The sequence below is a fragment of the Castor canadensis genome, chromosome X (genome assembly GCF_047511655.1).
Source record: "Castor canadensis chromosome X, mCasCan1.hap1v2, whole genome shotgun sequence".
Classification (NCBI taxonomy): domain Eukaryota; kingdom Metazoa; phylum Chordata; class Mammalia; order Rodentia; family Castoridae; genus Castor; species Castor canadensis.
The window spans coordinates 65,835,133-65,856,042 of record NC_133405.1 but is presented as its reverse complement, the minus strand read 5'-3'; the positions used below and the strand labels follow the sequence as shown (position 1 = coordinate 65,856,042).

The following is a 20,910-nucleotide window of genomic DNA, read 5'->3' as shown; positions in this document are numbered from 1 at the left end:
GAGGTAGTAGGATTGAATTAGGAGCAGAGGGTCCCATATAGTGTAGCCCTACAAAACAGCCAGGCCTGAACTGACTAATCACAGGCTTGTATATTCAAAATTTGTCTCTTTGTCCCATGAAATGACCCAAGCTTGAGCAAAATGTCTTCCACCAAATTTTTGTCCAGATCTGAAAGCATAGAGCTCAAGGTCTGTGAGCTACAGTGTTTACTGCTCAATCATCTATGCTATCCCTCATTTAAAAATTTTTGTATAATTCTCTAGCATTTAGTACACTAATATCATCAATATTATTCATTTCTTGAACTTTTTCATGGCCCTGAAATGAAAGTCTACATCCACTAAACAATAAAGCCCCGTTCCTTCCCCTCTCAGTTCCAGATACCCACCTTCCTGTATACTTTCTGTTGCTGTGATTTTGACTCATATAGATACATCATATAAATGGAATCACTGGATATTTGTCCTCTTTTGTCTGGCTCATTTTGCTAAAGCATAATGACTTCAAGGTTCATCTATGACAGAGCATGTACCAGAATTCAATTATTTTTAAGGCTGAATAGTATTTCATTATTTTTATATATTACTTTCTGTTTATTCATTCATTAGTGGATAGATATCGTGCCATTTCCACCTTTTGGATATTGTGGATAATACTTCTGTGATGAACATCATTGTATGAATAACTGCTTGAGTCCCTGCTTTCACTTCTTTGCTTATATACACAAAATAATAATTTCTGTGTTAGTACATTTTTTGTGATATCGTTTTCCCAAAGGCATCATTTTAAACATCTCCAATCACAATGTACAAGAGTTCTAACTTTCCCACATGCCCATCAATGCTTAATATTTTTTCTTTGTGTGTTTAGTTTAGCCTAATTTATAAGTTAAATTTTATCACATGTCTATACTGGAAAAAGAATATTATATCTAGGATTCTGAAATGTCTGTTTATGTCATTCACAAAGCATATTATAATATATAACCCATAGATAAAGGTGGGGACTCTCACACCAAATCTCTTTTAATTGCTATTTGCACTGAATATTTTAAAATTTATTTTCAAACTATGTTCATCTTAGTATCTAAACTGAGTTTTCATGTTGGTTTTCTTCGTGATATAAAGCAGTTCTTTTAAATTCTGTTCACTTTTCTTCAATATTTTTACTTTCTGCCCTCAGACTAGATCATCTCAATACAGCGTGGTTGTTCTTCTATTTCCTTATATCCACAGCTAAACACATTTAGTAGATTTTCCTTTTGTTATTGTACTTTAGCACTAAAATTTCATCAGAATTTATTTAGGTAACTTTTAAAAGTTCTATCTCTGTTACATTTTATATTGATAAACCACCATTCTTCTCATTTTCCTTTTAAGTTTTTATCCATCATGTTTTTTAGCTCTTTGAAAAGCAGCTGATTTAAACTCTTTCCCAATATTTGTGCTTCCTTAAAGACAGTTTCTATTGATATCCAGTGTGAGTTGGCCATACTTCCTTGATTTTTTCATTAAAAGGCTACATAACGGAGTTGAATGTGCATGGAGGTTATTATGTATTCTCAAGGCATTTGAAAATTATTCAGCCAAGCAATTGCCAAGTTTTTGGCATTGATTCACTATTTTTTCTCTATGTATTAGACTATATTGTATGGACTCTTGTGTTTCATTCCTACTCACTCATTTCTTCCTTCAGGGAATATTCCAGTCAGACTAGAGATAGTCTATAGACTATTCCACAGAGCCAACTAGAACTTGGCCTTCTGTTTGTTTTACCACTTTCACTATGAGTTGTCACACTGAAGTATTTGTGATCTATAATCCCACCTCCGTGTCCCAGAAATTATATATTGCTGTTGTGATAGAAATCCATTAGAATCAGTTAGTGTTGGTGTCATCAAAAGACAGTTCTTAGCCAGTGGCTATCATCCTAGCTACTTAGGAGGCAGAAATCAGGAGAAGCATGGTTCAAGGCTAGCCTGGGCAAATAGTTCACAAGACCCTACCTAGAAAAAACCCAACACAAAAAAGGGCTGGTGGAATGGCTCAAGTGGAAGAGTGCCTGCTTAGCAAGCATGAGGCCTTGAGTTCAAACCACAGTACCCCCCACAAAAACTAGCTCCTGAAGAATTTTGTAATCTTGAACTTTAACTAAAATCACAAGACTTTTCCATTTTAAAATTTTTCTCACTGGATTTCAAATCCACTATGAAAATTTCTTATGTCCTATCAAAAGAGATTTTCTTGCTGCGTGTTTAATAAATTACCAAAGATTTTCTAGCAATCTGTAGAATTTCAAGTATTTTCTTCAAAAACAAGATGTGAGAATGCCACCATATCCCATAATGTCATGGTATTAGAGTAAGCTGTGTTCCAAAGGCCAGTAAAATGCTGCATAGCCATGCACTCCCCCACACCATCCTCTTCTTTTGGGGGGCTCTTCTTTGGTGGTGCTTAATGCCAAACTCACAATTTTCTTTATACATAAAGAAAATCCCTAAAATTCTTCACAAGTGTTGATTTGGAGAGGTTCACTCAAACAAGTCTGTTTACTCATCTGACACACTCTACACCTGTGTAGTATGTGGGCACTATCTACATGACCTGAGAAGCTGAGTTCCCATTACCCCATATCAACTAAGTTCAGACTATATCTTTATTGAAAATGTTACTTATTGAAGGATAAATTCTAAATTGTAATTTACTCTGAATTCCTGGGTATCCTAATTTATTATCTTAGATTAACATGAGCATAATACCCCTAAATACAGCCATGCTTTGTCCACTTCCTTTTTCTGGAGGGCAAACATGAATAACTTTTCACCATATCCTCTCAGGGATACTCATCAGCTCTTATGTTAATTGGCCATATGAGTCATAAGTTTGCAAAGAAAAATAATGGTACACTTTCAGTTTATAGCTGTTTCCATGTTTACTGTATTAAAAAAATACATACAAAATAGTAACCAGTTAGATTTCTGTGGAATAATACTTAATTATAATATAATGATACAAAATAATACTAAATATAAATATAAACTGCAATGCACATATTTTATACTTATATTTTATACTCATAATATTTTCTCCTAAACTAAATTGTGAAAATTTTTACTAATTATTCATAAAAAGTATTAATTTTATTTTATTCAGTTTAAGCATAAGGAACTCAAAATTTCTTCACATACAGCCATGGATGGTGGAAGATGTTTTGTGTATTTCATTCTCTCTGAATAGGCATTCAATAAGTATACAATGGAATTTTATTCAGCTACAAGAAGAATGGAATTTTGTCATTTGCAGGTATATGGATGGAACTGGAGAACATCATCTTAAGTGAAGTTAGCAAGGGTCTAAAGGCCATCGGCTGTATGTTTTCTCTCATATGTGAAATATATGTATGCAAGCAATGCTATGAAAAAGAGGTCACACTAATGGGAGGTCACACTAACGGAAGGTCACATATGAGAGAGGGAAATAAAATAAGGAAGTTAAGAGGGAATATGGTTGATATACTTTCTGTACAAGAATAAGTATAGAAGTTTTAAACCTGCTGAAATCACCATAAGAAGGGCACTAAAGTATAAAGAAAAAAATAGAGGAGATGAACCAATTTGGGTTATAATACATATATACATGGAATGATCACAAGGAAACTCCTTGTATAGGAGTTTCTTTATATAGGAGTTTGTTTATATCTTAAACAAATAAAAGTATCATTTTTTTATTTACAAAATCAAAGAACAGGAGGAAAGAAAAGGTCCTGTTTGGGGAGTTGTTTTGAGTAGGAGATGGGGGGAGGATGTGGGGAAAGGGTATAAGAAGGTTTATCTGGTGCAAATACTGCATACACATATATGTAAATGGAAAAATGAGACCTGTTGAAATTATTTCAGGAATGGAGGAAAGAGGATAAAGGAGAAGGATGGAGGGGGTGAATTCAAGTATGGTATATTTGATATATTGTAAGAACTTTTGTAAATGCCACAGTGTACCACCAGCACAATAATTAAAAAAAGTATTTGTTAAATGGATGAATACATTTCTACATTCTGTTTAATAAATCACTTATTTAGTAAAATCTGGGAAAACACTTCAATAAAAAAATGACCTAAATGTATCTTGAGAGAATTTAAAAAATATATTTTCCAAGAGTTGAGGGGCTAATTTACTTTCAAATACAGTACGGCTATATAACCACTTCCTTTGCAGCTGTAAGAAGGCAAAGTGGTACCCAACAGGACTTGGTAAGTTTTGTGCTTCTGTGTAGATTTCTGCAAGTATCACTTGTACTGTATATGTAAGAAAATTGTGATTACAAATAGTCTTTTGGGCAACCTTAAAAATTCTAAGATACTTAAAAGATCTAGCATATGCTTGCTGTTAAAATTATTCAGATCCTGACAAAATTTAATCTATGGTTAGCTATTATTTCATTTAATCTCTAAATTAACAAAGAAAAAGAAAAATTAGACAAGACTTTCTCTTCTGGAAAGAGAAGTAGTTTTTCTTTAGCTATTAATTAAGACTCTGGCCATCTTGAAAGACTGCCCTGATTCAAATCCTGATTATGTCATTTGGCAGCTTTTTTGACCTTTTGGGCATTTATATTAACATGCTCCTTCATCAGTGGATTTAGTACAATAATTATGTATTTGTTGAGATGATTGAATTAGTTACTCTCTATACACTACTTAGAAAAGTACCTCTCATTTAGTAAGTGACCACAGTGTTAACTATGGTTACTGTTAATACTGAGACTTCATCCAAGAACAGGAAAATTGTCTCCTGTGGTTCAAGCGTCTGTCCCAGACATCAATGTGTTGGTAGTTTAGTCCTCAGTGTGGTGATGTTAAGATGAGATTGGACCATTTAAGAGGTGGATCTTAATGTTAGGTCATGAGGTAATTATGGTATGCCCTTGGAAGAGATTAATGTAGTTCTCATAGGATCCCAGTCTTACTCTGCTTTTCTATATAGCTATGTGGTCTCTTCTCACAGTGATGTCTTTTGCAATTAAGGGTCCTCACCAGAGCTGGTAAAATGTTGTTTAGAATTTCGGTCTACAAAACTGTGAATTATATAAACTTTCCTTCCTAAAGTGCCCAGCCTCTTGTTTTTCCATGTAGTATTAGAAAGTAGGCTAACACATTGCATTAACATAAAGAAACTAAATTCTCACAGCTGCTCTTCACTTTCCTTTGACTAAGAACAGTAATAAAACTGTGGTTTTCAAAGTCTCCACTACTATTTTCAGTTGGTACAGGTATTTGCATACATTTTTCTGGCAAAAAACCCTCTGCAAATGTGCCAGGATAATTCCATGTTTAACTTTATCTTGCTTTGCTTCTCTGGGTTTTGTACCTAATATTCAAAGTTATTTTTAAAAAATGATTGAGAAAAAGAAGTTGGGGCAAGTTATAGTTATATAAAATACATACAGAAGTGTTTGATTCAAAATGACACAATACTTTCTGTCTTAGTTCACATTTGTTTTAGAATATGTATAAAATGAAGACAATACTAGCCTGTAATGTTACTTTTTGGCAATCTGACTATAGAAGGTGGTTGGGTATTCACATGATTGTGAAGCATTACATATATTTTCAGTGCTTTGTGAATAGTGAGCTCTGAAAAATTTGCTGAATTTAATAAATTAGCATCTGTGAAATTAGTTTCTAGTAGTATTTAGAAAGTGCTACCTTCTCATTAATTGATGCTTAATGCAGATATCATTCCTATAAGGAACATTAATTTTATGATGTTTTTCCAGCACTGCAAAAGTCAGTTTCTTCATTTTTTTAACTATAATTTTTTTCCTATTTCAATTATTTTTATTTAAGAAAATAAAATATTGATCAGCACTAACAGATATTGGGTATAAATTTCCTCCAATATGTTTTAATTTTTTACTTGCTTTTATTTTTTTATTTTTACATTTACTTGCATGAGTATACATTTTTTGGGCCACCTTCCTCCCCCTTCTCCCTCCCCTTCTCCCCTCTCCCCACCCTTGCTTCTGGATAGAACCTGTTCCACTTTTTTCTTCTCCTATTTTGTTGAGAAAACATAGGAGATAATAAGAACGACAAAGCGTTTTTGCTAGTTTGAGATAAATATACCTATACAGAAAGATTCCTAGCATTGCTTCCATGCACTTGTGTATTGAAACCCACATTGGTTCATCTCTGCTAGATCTATTCACTACTTTTTAGTCCCTTTCCTATGGTGGTCTCTGTCAATTTAAGATTACATTATTCACTCCTCTATAGTGAGCACATCAACCACATTCAACTTTCAGGTTTCCTTGCCTTTACCTATTCCTCCCGTGTACATTCTCCCCTTAGTGTGTGACCCATGTCCAACAATATTACTGCATTTGTTTTAGGTCTATAATCTGCATCTAGCAATACAACTCCCAGGGATATACCCAAAGGAATGCGACTAAGGTTATTACCAAGGCACCTGCACACCCATGTTTCTTGCAGCACTATTGACAATAGCCAAGCTATGGAAACAGCTAAGATGCTCCACTATCAAATAATGAATTAAGAAAATGTGGTATTTACACAAAATGGAATTTTATTCAAACACAAAGAAGAATGAAAATTTGTCATTCACAGGTAAATGGATGGAACTGGAGAGCGTCATCTTGAGAGAAATCATCCAGGCTTGGAAGGCCAAAAATCACATTTCCCTTCATAAGCAGATTATAGACCTAATTTTTAATGTAATTTATTTTTTTAGAGAAATTTAAAGTTCAGACCTAAAAAGAACATCAAATAGTTTCAAAATACTTTGTTCCCAAACACATAGCCTTATCCAACACTAAGATTTTTCACCAGAGTGGTACAGATGTTACAATTAATGAACCTGCATTGGCATTACACTGTTACCCAAATGTCACACTTTTCATGTTTGTATTCACTGTTGGTGGTGTGCTTTTTATTGGTTTGGACAAATATGTAATAATACATTCCACAATTATGTATACATATTCATATATACAATACTTTATACTAGGTATTACATACAGGATAGTTTATATATACAGGATGGTTTTACTGCCATAAAAATCTCTGTGATATGCTTTCCCCCATAACTCCTGGCAACCCCTGATCTTTCACCATTTTAGGTAATGTCATAGAATTGGAATTGTATAGAATACAGCCTTTTCGGGTTGGCTCTTTTTACTTACTGATATTTATTTAAAATTCTTCCAAGACTTTTCTTTGCTGGATATATCATTTCTTTTGTGGTGAATAATATTCCACTGTCTGAATATACTATAGTTTATTTACAAATTAACATGCCAAAGGACATCTTGGTTCTTTCAATTTTTTGTAATTATTAATCTGTTATAAATATCTATGTGCAGTTTTTGTGTGGACACAAGTTTTCAACTTAATTGGGTAAATACCAAGTAGCACAATTGTTACATAATATGGCAAGAATATGAAGTGGTGTTGAATCTTATCGAAGGCTTTTTCTGCATGTATGGAGATGCTCAAGTGATTTTTGTAGTTGGTTTGATTAATGTGCTGTATTACATTTATTGATTTGCTTATATTGTACCATCCCTGCATCCCTTGGATGAAGCCAACTTGACCATGGTGAATGACATTTCTGATATGCTGTTGGATTCAGTTTGCCATTATTTTACTGAGGATTTTTGCATTGATGTTCATTAAGGAGATTGGCCTCTAGTTCTCCTTTTTTGGATGTGTATTGTCCAGTTTGGGGATGAGTGTAATGCTGCTTCATAGAATGAGCTAGGCAGTGTTCCTTCCCTTTTATGTTATAGAGAAGTTTAAGGAGTGTTGGTATTGGTTCTTTGAAGGTTTGGTAGAATTTAGTGGAGAATCTGTCAAGTCCTGGACTTTTCTTTTTGGGGAAACTTTATTTTTGCTTCAATTTCATTATGTTTTATAGATCTGTTTAGGTTGATAAGGATTGCTATACAGAGAGATCCCTAGCATTGCTTCCATGCATATGTGTATTACAACCCGAATTGATTCATCTCTACCAGACTTCTTCATTGATTCTTTTTGGTTTTTGTTGTTGGTGGTGGTGGTGGTCTCTATTTCATTAGTTTTGGTCCTTACTTTTATTATTTCTCTCCTTCTGCTTGTTTTGAATTTACTTGGTCTTGTTTTACTAGGAGTTTGAGATATACCATTAGGTCATTTATTTGAGATCTTTATATCCTGTTAATATATGCTTTCATGGGTGTAAATTTTCCTCTTAGGACTGCCTTTTCTGTGTCTCATAGGTTCTTGTAGGTGGTGTTTTCATTTTTGTTAGCTTCCAGGAACCTTCTGATTTCCTCTGTTATTTCTTCTATGACCCACTGATCATTGAGCAATGTGTTATGCAGCCTAAAATTATTTGTGTGTTTTCTGCTGTTCCTTTTGTTGTTGAGTTCTAGTTTTAATGCATTGCAATCAGGGTGTTATTTCTATTTTCTTATATTTGCTGAGGCTTGCTTTGTGCCCTAAAATATTTTTGAGAAAGTTCCATAGGTTGCCAAGAAGAATGTATATTGTTTCATTGTTGAATGAAATATTCTGTAGACATCAGTTAGGTCCATTTGGTTTATGGTGTCATTTATTTCTATGATTTCTTTGTTGATTCTTTGTTTGGATGACCTATGTATTGGAGATAAAGGGGTATTGAAGTCTCCAACTATCTCTGTGTTGGGGTGTATATGTGCCTTTAACTCCTTTAGTATATGTTTGATGAAATTGGATGCATTGACATTGGGTCCATATAGGTTGATAATTCTTATTTCCTTTTGATGTATTGCCCCTTTTATTTGTATGAAGTATCATTCTTTGTCCCATTTGACCAATGTAAGTTTGAAGTCTACTTTATCTGATAGAAGTATTGCTACTCCTGCCTGTTTTCAGGGGCTGTTGGCTAGGTAAATCTTCCCATCCTTTCACCCTAAGCCAGTGTTTATTTCTGTCAATAAGATAGGTCTCTTGTTAACAACAGATTGTTGGATTTTCCTTTTTAAACGTTTGTCTTTCAATAGGGGAGTTGGGTCAACTCAACTCATATTAACACATTCACATTCAGTGTTAATACTGATAGGTATGTGGTGATCCCTGACATTTACTTGTTTTTGTTGTTTAAAGATTTGATTGTGTGCATTCAAATCAATGGTACTCTCTGATTACTTGTCTTTTCTTCTTGTGTGGTTTGATTCTTCATCTCCTCTTGTCATTTTGCTTGCCATCATCTTCTGTGTGCAGAATTCCTTGTAAAATCTTCTGTACTGGTGGCTTGGTTGTCATGTATTGTTTTAGTTTATGCTTATTGTGAAAGATTTTTATTGCTCCGTCAATTTTGAATGATAGTTTTGCTCGGTAGAATATCCTAGGGCTGAAGTTATTTTCATTCAGTCCCCCAAATACTTCACTCTATGCCATTCTTGCTTTTAAGGTTTCCATTTAGAAATGTTCTGCTACTTTGATGGGTTTACCTTTGTAAGTTATTTATTTTTTCCTCTCTTACAGCCTTTAAAATTCTCTGTTCTCTGTGCTTTTTGTTTTAATTATAGTATGTTGTGAGGAGATTCTATTTTGGTTTAGTCTGTTTGGTGTCCTGGAGGCTTCCTGTATCTGAATGGCCAAAACTTTCTCGAGATTTGGGATGTTTTCTGTTACTATTTTATTGAATATATTACATAACCCTTTGGCTTTCACCTCCTCTCCTTCTTGAATGCCCATGATTCTCAGGTTTGGTCTTTTGATGGAGTCACTGAGTTCTTCCATATTCCTTTCACAGCTCTTGATCCATTTGACTAATATGTCTCTTGTTTTTTCTTTAATTTCTGTTTTATCTTCAAGCTCTGAGATTCTGTCTTCCACTTGTAGTCTGGTGGACTGGCCATCTACTGTGTTTTTTGTTTGACTAAAGGAACCTTTTGTTTCCAAGATTTCTGTATGATTCTTTATCCTGAGATTTTCCATATCTTTGTTCAGTTCCTCTTTTGTGTTTTGTGTTGTCTTTTTTAATGCATATATCTCCCTTTTGATAGTGTCCTTTGTTTCACTTTGGTGTTTGTTGAAGTCCTCTCTGAGTTCTTTTATTTGCTTCTATGTCTTCTCATGTTATTTTTAGTCTCTTGAAATTTCTTGAGTTCATCTTGTACATTCTGGTTGATCATGTCTAGTATCTTCTCCATAAATTCTAGGTGACACCTTCATGTATTTCTTCTTTAAGGGTGTTTATGTGTGTGTCACTGGGCTCCTTAGTGATAATTTTCATTGTTTCTTTGAGGCCAGGATCTTTATATCCATTTTCTTCATTTCCCACTGAATCTTGTACTCTATTGTTTTTTTGAGGAGAGTGGTTTCCAACCCTTCTTCTTCCCATTGCTCCACTTGGTACCGTGCAAATATGTTTTTGATAGGCTAGTTGGTCGTTTTGATTGCCTGATTTCATCCCCTGATTTAATTTTAGCGTTGTGACTGACTTGGTTGTTAACTATGTTGATGTGCTTTTCTGTCCCTGGCCTGGAGGTATAATATAGCAATAACAAATTCACAGTTAAATGCCAGACCAGTTGTTTTCATATTAGAAAACCCCTTGATTTTAATATCTACCAACAGTGGGAGTTGGGGTGGGTGATGTTTATTAGGTTAGTTACAGATTTTGGGGAATTGGTGAAAGTCGTACTAAAAAGTTGTGGAGGCTCAAGTGAAAGCTCAGATATGATCTCACCAGGTTACTGGCTTATGAATAATATTTGGATTCTTCTGTCCACAAGATTAGTTGGAATTGTGAGCTGAGGTAGGACTGCCAGCTCATGCAAAGTGGTCAGAGCTGTTTTAACCAGGCAGCAGCTGGGTTGCCCTTCATCTGCAGCTTTGTTTGGTCAGCTCCTCCCCTAACAAGGTGAGGCAATTTAGTTTTGGATGCTGCCTTCTGTTCCAGAGATCAGGTCTGGATTCACCACCTGTCCTGTTTTGGGAGGTTAGCCTGTCACCGCACCCCACTCTCAGCCTTTATGACTCTGCTGATCTCTTTTGGGTGCTAGTAACTGCTCTGGTATGTTGGCTTGTTACCCTGCTCCCCGCTCTCAGCCTTTGATGCTTTAATCATGCGTTAGACCACTGAGAGTTCAGTGCTGAGAGATTGGCTCCTTGCCCCATCCCTGTTCTCTGGGGCAGGTTCAGAATTTCAACCCACGCCTCTGCTATCTATGTTAGATTAATGTTCACTGTTATGTTTTTCACTTTTGCTGGAGTAGAAGGGTTCAGTCTGCCCAGGGACTGTGTTGGATTATTTTCCTCTGGGGTGGGTAGGGGAGTTGAGCATGGTGCTTGATGCTCACCTGTTCTTCTGCTGTTTCATGCAAGCAACTTTGGAGCTGACTGGCAGGGAGAAATGGACCACTTTTTTCAGTGTGGCACAGTGTAGGAAGTCTTTCCATGGGCTAGGGGACCAGGATATCACAGAGTTTGATTCTTATTGATGCTCTGTCTTCTGCTTCTTGGGAAAAGAAAAAAAAATGAAAAGAGAAATGGTTGGGAGCTTTTTTCCTAGAGGTAGAGGCCAGACACGCCTTGCTGGCTGTGCTCTGCGGGATTTTTGCTGCTGTAAGGTGCAATTAAAGACAAAGTTAAGGGTCAATCTTTGAATTTTATCTGCACCTAATGTGATGGCGATTATGATTTTGGCTAGGAGAAATCCAAATTGCCCAAGTGTAGTTCCAGTGTCTCAAGGAGGTTTCTGAGGTCATGGAGCTTAGCAACCATTTTGGATCTCCATTTTCTTCATTTAAGTTTGATTCGTTTTCACTTATTGCTCTTCAGTGATAGGATAATATAGTAATAGAATTCTTATTTCATCACTAAAATTAAGAAATAATATATAAATAAAAGAAAATTATATTAAATATATATATATGTCTTTAGTAGGAATTTTAATTTAATATATTCTTAAAGTTTATTTGTGATGAGTATATCAAATCCTAAACTGTTCTTCTCTGTTTGTACTAGGACTATATTTTTGGAATGCAAATTAATTTTTCTAATATGCATTAAAATCTTGTCTTCTCTTCATTTTATATTTCCCCTCACTCTTTTCTTTGGTAAAAATGTTTGACATTTTCAACCTAACACTTGTCTCGAATATTACAAATTCTGAAACAATAAAAGCCAAATTAATCTGTTTTAACAACTCTTATAATAGGTAATGTGAATATAGAATATTGAATGTGGAATCTGAATATGATGCTGTTTTGTCAATCAATTTTAGTAAAAACAAATTCTGATGCATTAGTTTTAGAGCAACCAAAAACAGATTAAGTAGAGAAATACAATAATTTAGTGGAAAGAAGATAATACCTCTTTGTTTCCATAAACATTAGCTTATTTAATTTTGCACAATAAGTAGAAAGAGGATAATATATCAGCATGGAGAAGAGATAGAAGTAAATAAAATTACTAAAAATATACTTAAGACACATACATTTTCTGGGAATTACTGAAACTAATCTTTTTTTGGTTGTTATTTTTATTTCCTGTGATGACTATCATTTCCTAAATAAAACAAAAAATAAAAATAGAAAGTTAAAACAGTGTAAAATCTGAATGTAACATTTTAAAATCAAACATAATACACTATTGCAAAATCACCATGACAACCAATGTTTAATTTATGCTTACATTGGTGTATCTGTAAACACATACACAAAAATTGCAAGTATATTTATATAAATGTATTGTTATGATTAATTTTTGCTAATATCAGTAATTTTTCTGTATTTTTAAAATACATTATTTTAAGAATTTTTTTATTATTGATGTATGTGGTGGGGTATACTGGCATATTTACAAAGGTTCTTACATTGTATAGTTTTGATCAAATCAAATGATGAAGGAGTAAGTTAAAATCTCCTCTATTATGAAAAAGATGTTAAATGTATGGCTATAGCATAACAGATTTTCATAGTTTAATTTTACATTTTTTATCACGAAAATAGCAAAATGTTATCTGGATCAACTTCCTTCTTAGTTGATAGTGGGCCTTGACATGTTTTGTGCATGAGAATATTAATATTTCCTCTAAAATACATGCATGCACAATAGATTATAACCTTATGCCAGATCTAGAATTAATATATATTTAATGACTAAACCATAGGAAATAAGACTCACTCATATTTAGTCATTGTATTAGGTAGCATAATTTGTTATATGTATTATGAAAAGTAATATACTATTTTATAATGTGATATATTATACAATGGTGTCTAGTGCCACATTTTTTTCCATTGGTTTTTCCTGTGTATATGCTCAGACTTTGGACTCTGCCTGGCCTCTCCATAAATCTGTGTCAGTTTTATTCTTATTTATTTGCCTGGATTACTGACTCTGATTTTTGCAGTTCTCATTTCATTTGTCCTCCAGCAGTCCTTACTAGATTGTGACATAATGTCTTTGGTAGATGGGGTCTTGGGAACTATTTGCCTGGGCTGGCCTCAAACTATGATCTTCCTAATCTCAGTCTCTTAAGTAGGTAGGACTATAGATGTAAGCCACCAGCACCCAGCTGAAAGAGAGTATTTTAAATGTGCTCACCAGAATGAAATGATAAATATTTGAAGTAATGTATATGCTACTTAATTTAGTTTGACCATTCCACAATATATGCGTGCAACAAAACACTACATTGTACCCCTAAAGATGTGCAAATATTATTTGTCCACCAGAGATAAATAAAATAGATAAGCAGCAGCAATATTAATAACATGTTTTAGATAACAGTAAAAGGCAGTCTTCAAGAGCCTTCCCTTCCTGAAACATGTTTTACAAGTGAAGAATGTAAAATGCTCAAATTAGTAGGTCAACTATGGAAGCAAGTGCACCTCTCAAATTACTTTTAAGCCAAAATATCTTCAAATCCCTTGTCTTCTAAACTTAAAGTATCTTGAGCTAACATGTAATTTCTAGGACAGTAGCTTTTAATCCTTATAAGTTATCAGTATAATAAGTAATTTAAAAAGCTTTCAGAAATTAATATAATTTATTGGAATTGCATTACTTAAATTGAATTTCTCTTCTTAAGAATACATATATACTTTATATGTACCAGCATATAAAGTATATATAAGACTGTAAAAAGATTCTATCACCCTATAAATGAATTAAATGGGCAAAGTAACGTTTGTACCTCAATTACATTGTGGAATATTGGAAAGACCACAGCCTTAGGATCAGACAGACCTTGGTTTGAAAACCAACATTCTACCTTCTAGTGATGTAACATTGAGTAATGTTTAAATCTTTCTGAGGCTTGAGTACCCACATGTGAGAAGTGGAGATAAAATTTAACTCAAAGACTGTGAAGAGTAAATGGATTAATAAGAAAAGAAAATGTTTATCATATTTCCTGAGTTACAACTGACTTTCAGTAGTTTACTACTGCTATCAGTACTACTAGTAGTATTATTGCTACTACCATTACTACTACTGAATTATTATTTCTAATGTAGAAGGATGTATAAGTCTTTTCTGTCAAATGTAGACAAAAATAAAAGATTCTTTTATATTGCCATGGTAACTCATACCATAGTTGAAATAAATTGTAAAATATACCCATGCCAATTTGAAGATTTACTTTGATTAGATGAGTTAAGTTTTTGCATTTCTTTGAGAAGAATTGTAAAAATACATCATTTTGCCCTTACTTGATGGTTTTTGAAGCTTATTATTTACCACAAATATGTCTTGTTTATAGTCTCCATTTAGTCTTCATATAGGACATAAATGAGAATAATACATTTTATTTTTTATCTTTAGATCTACATCTGGAGCTATGACTTAATCAAGATTTAGAGTACAAATACATGGTACTGTGTTTTCACCTAACATCAGCAGAAATACAGCATGAGTCTGTATACATATCAATACTAAGTTCAGAAAATGTTCAGAAATGTTAAAACATTAACATTGTAATCAGAAAACCTGGGAAAGGAGGGTGCTGATGAGTCTTTTTGTGCACAGAATGTAATAATAGCCTTCTGTGATGATACTCACAAGGTAAAAATTTCATAGGCTCCTGTCAGATTCACTAGTGTATTGGAAACAAGCATAGCTCTCAAAATTTGAAACACTGCAGTACATTCTATTTTCAACTCTAAGAGCTTTTGTAGTTATGTTAAATTATATATTTGATAGAGACATCATAAATTCAATATACTACAGGAAATGTGGAAATCATGTTTAATTATAAGAATCTTTCCAAAATGAATCATATAGCAATATTTAGTGACTTGTCATCATAATTTCCAAATCATTACAGTCTATTTTGTAAATTAGTAGTCAGAATTGATTATTGTCAAGTTTTTCTTAGTAACTTACAATTATTTTTGGATAGAAATATATTCAGTCATAATATGATGATCATGGGTAAGTTTATAGATGTATTTTCTACAAGCAAAATTGACATATTAAGATATGATCAATCAGATCAATATTATCTTTTTTAAAAAAGCATTACTAAAGGAATCTTGTGCGTGTGTGAGTGTGTATATTGCTGGGGAGTAAAACCAAAGCTTTGTTAATAATTAATTCTTACCTGCATTATCAGCAAGAATGCTATCTTTACTATGCAAATTTAGCTTCTCTATTTAGGAACTATCAGTCATGAACTTATTGAATCATAGACAACATAGAAAAATAATAGTATAAATCACCTCAGATGCATTTCATTTTAAATGTCACTTCAAATAAATAAGAAAACATTTTATTATCATTAGCAAACTTGTTGGAGGACTGCCTGCCTCCAGTTACCTTAATCACTGTTCCCAATATAAGACCAAACCTTTAGCAATTGCAAACCATCTTAATATATCAAACTTTGCATTTAAGGACCTGTCATATATGTTTCCATTGTATGAAATCTTATAACCTTGGACTGTTTAAGCTGTTTTTTAGTCACTTTCGGCCTGGCATGTTGTAATCAAAAGTAAACATGATGCTCACTGTGATTAAATAACTCATCCATACTAAACACAAGAAACAAATAAGAAAAGATCACCCTACTTCTCTTGGCCTTTCAGCAGCTTAAATAACAATCTTATTATTCTCTTTGTTGTCCTTGCTATATTTCATTTAATCTAATTCTTGATTTTTATTTGTTGCTTCCATTGTTTCCCAAATAATCTACATAAACTGTATGCACAGGTGAAATTGATCATATGTTTTTACGGAACATGCTATCCACTTTTCTTATGCTAAGGATGTGATTTATAATTGTCAGTTTTGCTGAGAGGAGAGACCTTTGGCCTCACTGCAGCCAAGTTCTAACTATTGTCACTCTCCTTACTTCTTGGCCAAGTCACTGTCAGCTACTGTCTAGAATGACACCTCAGACTAACTCATTCTGAGCTACAATATCCTTTTCCTCAGTGTTTACTTGCTCACCCCTGATGTGAGCAATCAGGGGAATGGAATATGATTTTGCATGTATTTAGCCTCTATTGATTGTCTTTAAAAGTCTGTTAATGAATGTTGTATGTTCTCATCACAAAGGAATGAAATATTTCAGTTGATATGTATGAGAATTATCCTGATTTGATCATTCCAGAATTTATTCATGTATCAAGATATTTTGTATACCATAAATATATACAGCAATTATTTTTCCACTAAATATTAATTGAAAATAAAATCTCCTTTGGGGTTGGCATTAACACAGATAGAAGGAGTTGAGCATTAGGGAAGTTAACTAAATTTTTTAAAGTAATTTAATTAAGTGTTAGGACTGAAATTGAGTATCTCAGTTCAGAACCTAAGCTCATAACTAACTATACTCTGTGGCTATTCTTAAATTTTATTTATTGCTAAATAATTATCATTTATGATATAATTAATAACAAATTTTTACATCTGTTTCTAACGTATATTTTAAGTTATACATGGGGTTTATTGTGATATTTTCACATGTACATGTAATATAAATTGATCATATTCACTCCCACATTACTCATTTTTATTCACTTCCCATTTTTACAGTTTTCAATGTATTTCATTATTCCATTTTCATACATGCATATAATGTAACTCAATCACACTTGTGCTCCCATCACCTTCTCCTTTCACCATCCCTTTTCTCCTGCTTTCCCCAACCAAACAGTCAATATGTTACAAAAGTCCATGTCCTTATTTTTGTTTTGCTTAATTTTTCTATATGTAGAGAAAAATACATTATTTTTCTTTCTGAGTCTGGCGTATTTCACTTCACTTGATGATCTCCACTTGCGTCCATCTTCCTGCGAGGACATAATGATGTTCTTCTTTATGCCTGAATAATACTCAGTTGTGGATATATACCACATTTACATTACCCATTCCTCAGTTGATAGTCACCTGTATGATTCCATAGCTTCACTGTTGTGAATAGTGCTGCTATAAACATATGTGTACAGGTGTCTCTATTGTATGCTGATTTACAGTCCTTTGTATAAATACGCAGCAGTGGTACTGCAGGATCATATGAAAGTTCTCTTTTAGTTTCACGAGGAACCTTCATACTGATTTCCACAGTTGCTGGACTAATTTACACTCCACCCATAGCACATAAGGGTTCCTTTCTCCCTCATCCTCAGCAGCGTTTGTTGTTGCATATTTTCTTGATGATTGTCAATCTAAGTGGGGTGAGATGGAATCTTAGTGTAGTTTTGATTTGCATTTCCTTTATGGCTAAAGATGTTGAACATTTCTTCATGTGTTTATTAGCTATTTGTATTTCTTCTGAGAACTGTCTGTTTAGTTCATTTACCCATTTATTGATAGGATTGTTTGATCTTTTGTTTAAGTTTTTTAAGTTATTTATATATACTAGATATTAATCCCTTTTCTTAGGAATAACTCCCAAAGATTTTTCTCCCATTCCACAGGCTTTCTCTTCATTCTGATAATTGTTTCTTTGGATGTGCAGTAACATTTCATTTTGATGCACTCCCATTTGTCAATTCTTGCTCTCATTTTCTGAACTATTACAGTCCTATAGAAAATCATTGACTATGACTAAATCTTCAAAGGTTTTCCCTATATGTTTTCCTTTATTAGTTTCAAAATTTCAAGTTGTATATTAAATTCTGTGATCCATTTTGCAGGGATTTTTGTGCAGGGTGAGGCATGAGGATCTAGTTTCAGTCCCCTACATATGGATATACAGTTTTTCCCAAACACCATTTGTTGAAGAGGCTGTCTTTTCTCTAACATATGTTCTTGGCACCTGTAGCTATAGCTATATAGGCTTATTATATGGTCTACTATTCCAGTGATCTATGCATCTGTTTTTATGCCGGTATCCTGCTGCTTTTTGTTACTATGGCTCTGTCATATATATAATTTGAGTTCAAATACTGTGATACCTTCTGCATTGCTGTTTTTGTTCAGTTTTGCTTTCATTATTAGGAGTCTTTTAAGCTTCCATATGAATTTAGGATTGATTTTTTTTTATTTGTCATTTAAGTACAAAAGTTTTCTTTCAGTAAGCATATTTTAACAATATCAGAACGAAGAGTAGCTGGCCTTATCACATTTAACTTTATGTATGGCATGTATTAGTTTACTAAGACCACCGTAACAAAATATCACAGACTTGTGACTTAAACAACATATATTTGCATTGTCATAGTTCTAAATGTCCTATGTCTAAGATAAAATAAATTTTAGAATTACAGAAGAAACTGAATTAACTTTGTTATCATCATTGTTTTTAATAACTGAGAATAACCATAGGAATTCAAAGATATTATCCTATTGCAAACAGATATGGATCCATAGCTAGCCATATAGTTCTTTTCAAGTAACAATTTCAGTCATTTGCAGTATCACAATATCTTAATATGTGCCACAAGAGATATTTTAAGATATTTATTTCTCACATAGGGGTGCATCACTTATTTAGAGAAACTACTATACATACTATAGGTTTATAATTTTGTATTACTTTCTTTCAATCAAATTATATTATTACCCACATGACTACAGGTTTCTCAGTAGTATCACTATTATACAAACTATTTTGTTGCAAAACCACTTTGCAACAGCAAAGTTTAAATTGGTGATTTGGTTTTTAGATTAACTTTATCCATTTAAAAGGAATCTAATATACTGAATTTCCAACTTCATTAGCATTAAAATATGCACATAAGTTAATACACTCATTAGATATTTACTTGATGTTTTCCATGTACTTTTGCCAGTACATGGATCAGGCTATAGTAACACTACAAAAGAATATCAGTACAACAATTTTATTTGAGAAATAAGATGGTCTTATAGATTTTCAGCAATTTTTCATGTCATCAAGCTGTAGGATGTAAAAAGTAGCTATAATTTTTCTAAGAAGCTTTATGATTTCTCAATAACAAAATAACATTTGGGAACATGGGGACTCAGGCAGCTTCAATAGAAGACAATTGTCATCTAACCCCCATAACTCCCTTGCAATATGCAAATATCTGACAAAATAAACTAGAAAAAATAATATAAAGCAATTTGAACAGAGGAGTTTTGTAAATATTGTCGTGTATTCTAAAATAGCACTACCTGCTTCTGAACATTTATAATATTTGAAATATAATAAAAGATAGACTCCATAATATATTTAGACACAGAAATTTCCAGTTCAAGACTAGAAAGAAGGAGCCAGGCATGGAGATGCACGTCTGTAATTCCAGCACATAAGAGGCTGAGGCTGGTGTGACAAGAGTTCAAGGTCATCCTGGGCTAAATAGTGAGTTCTAGGCCAGCCTGGGCTACACAGCAACACCATGCTACCAAAAAAATAATAAAATTAAGTAATCAGGCCTCTCTGAGAAAGTCTTTGGAGCTAGTGAATATTTCTGAACGTTTTAGTTTTCTGCTTAAATAAGAATCCGTCCAAAATTAACACTTACTACAATTTTGTAAGATAATGCCTTCAGTTCTTTCTCAATATTATTGCAAAATAGGTTTTTTGGAAAAGCGATTTTAAGGCTTAATGTTTCTGCTGACTGTTTTACTGCTATGCAAAAAAACAGAGAAAGCTATAATTTTCTTCTTAAAATAAAATCAAACAACAGTAGCACCTGTGACTGTAGCTAGGTACATCAAAATGCTCCAATCACCTTGTTCCTCCATAGAAACATCAAATAAACAGAATGATTAAAGTAGCTCTGTAGTAGCTCTGGAATCAAGGATATGCAGGAACCAAGAAAATGCCGTATCATGAAAAACTCACACTCAAAACAGTATAAAATTTTTAACACTTATTTATTACCAGGGTGGCAAACTGTAGTCAGAAAAAGGACACTTGATTCTCAGTTCCTTCTCCTAGGATGCACAGAAAAGAATGGAACTTGTTTGCAAATTTCTGGCCTGTCTGTGGGCTACCTAAAGAACTTTTTTCAGTATTACCTGACTCAGAGCTTAGAAGAGGCCAGCAGCGTAATTTGGATCTCAGGTTGAAAGCCAAAGAAGAAAGTGAATGGAGGTGTCACAATGATTGAAAACAGCAAAGGGACTATATATCATAGACAATTGAGGGCAAAGGAATATTAGAATATCTAAGATACCCAAAAGGAGCAGGAATGAGACATATGAAAATGAATACATTTAAAAGTTGTGAAGTGCTTATAAAGCACACACAGACACAATGAAGATGCACGTGCAGAAAAACTCTGAAGCCATTTACAGCCTTTAGGTTAGGAAGGTAAGTGAAAGACTTCTCCCATACATATCAAGTATGAAAAGATTGGAAGAGGAGGCCTTTTGCTCCAAATCTCTAATTTTCAACGAAAGATCACAAAGCAGAAAATAACAACAACACAGGGAAACATGATATATACAGAGGGCAAAATTAATATCCAGAAACAACCTAAAGTATCAGAAGTGCAGG

At 33.4% G+C, this 20,910-nt stretch overlaps 1 protein-coding gene across 1 annotated transcript in view; it reads left to right on the top strand.

Moving 5' to 3' along the window:
- Klhl4 (kelch like family member 4) overlaps positions 1-20,910 on the top strand; it is a 97,231-nt gene that overhangs the window by 26,098 nt on the left and 50,223 nt on the right.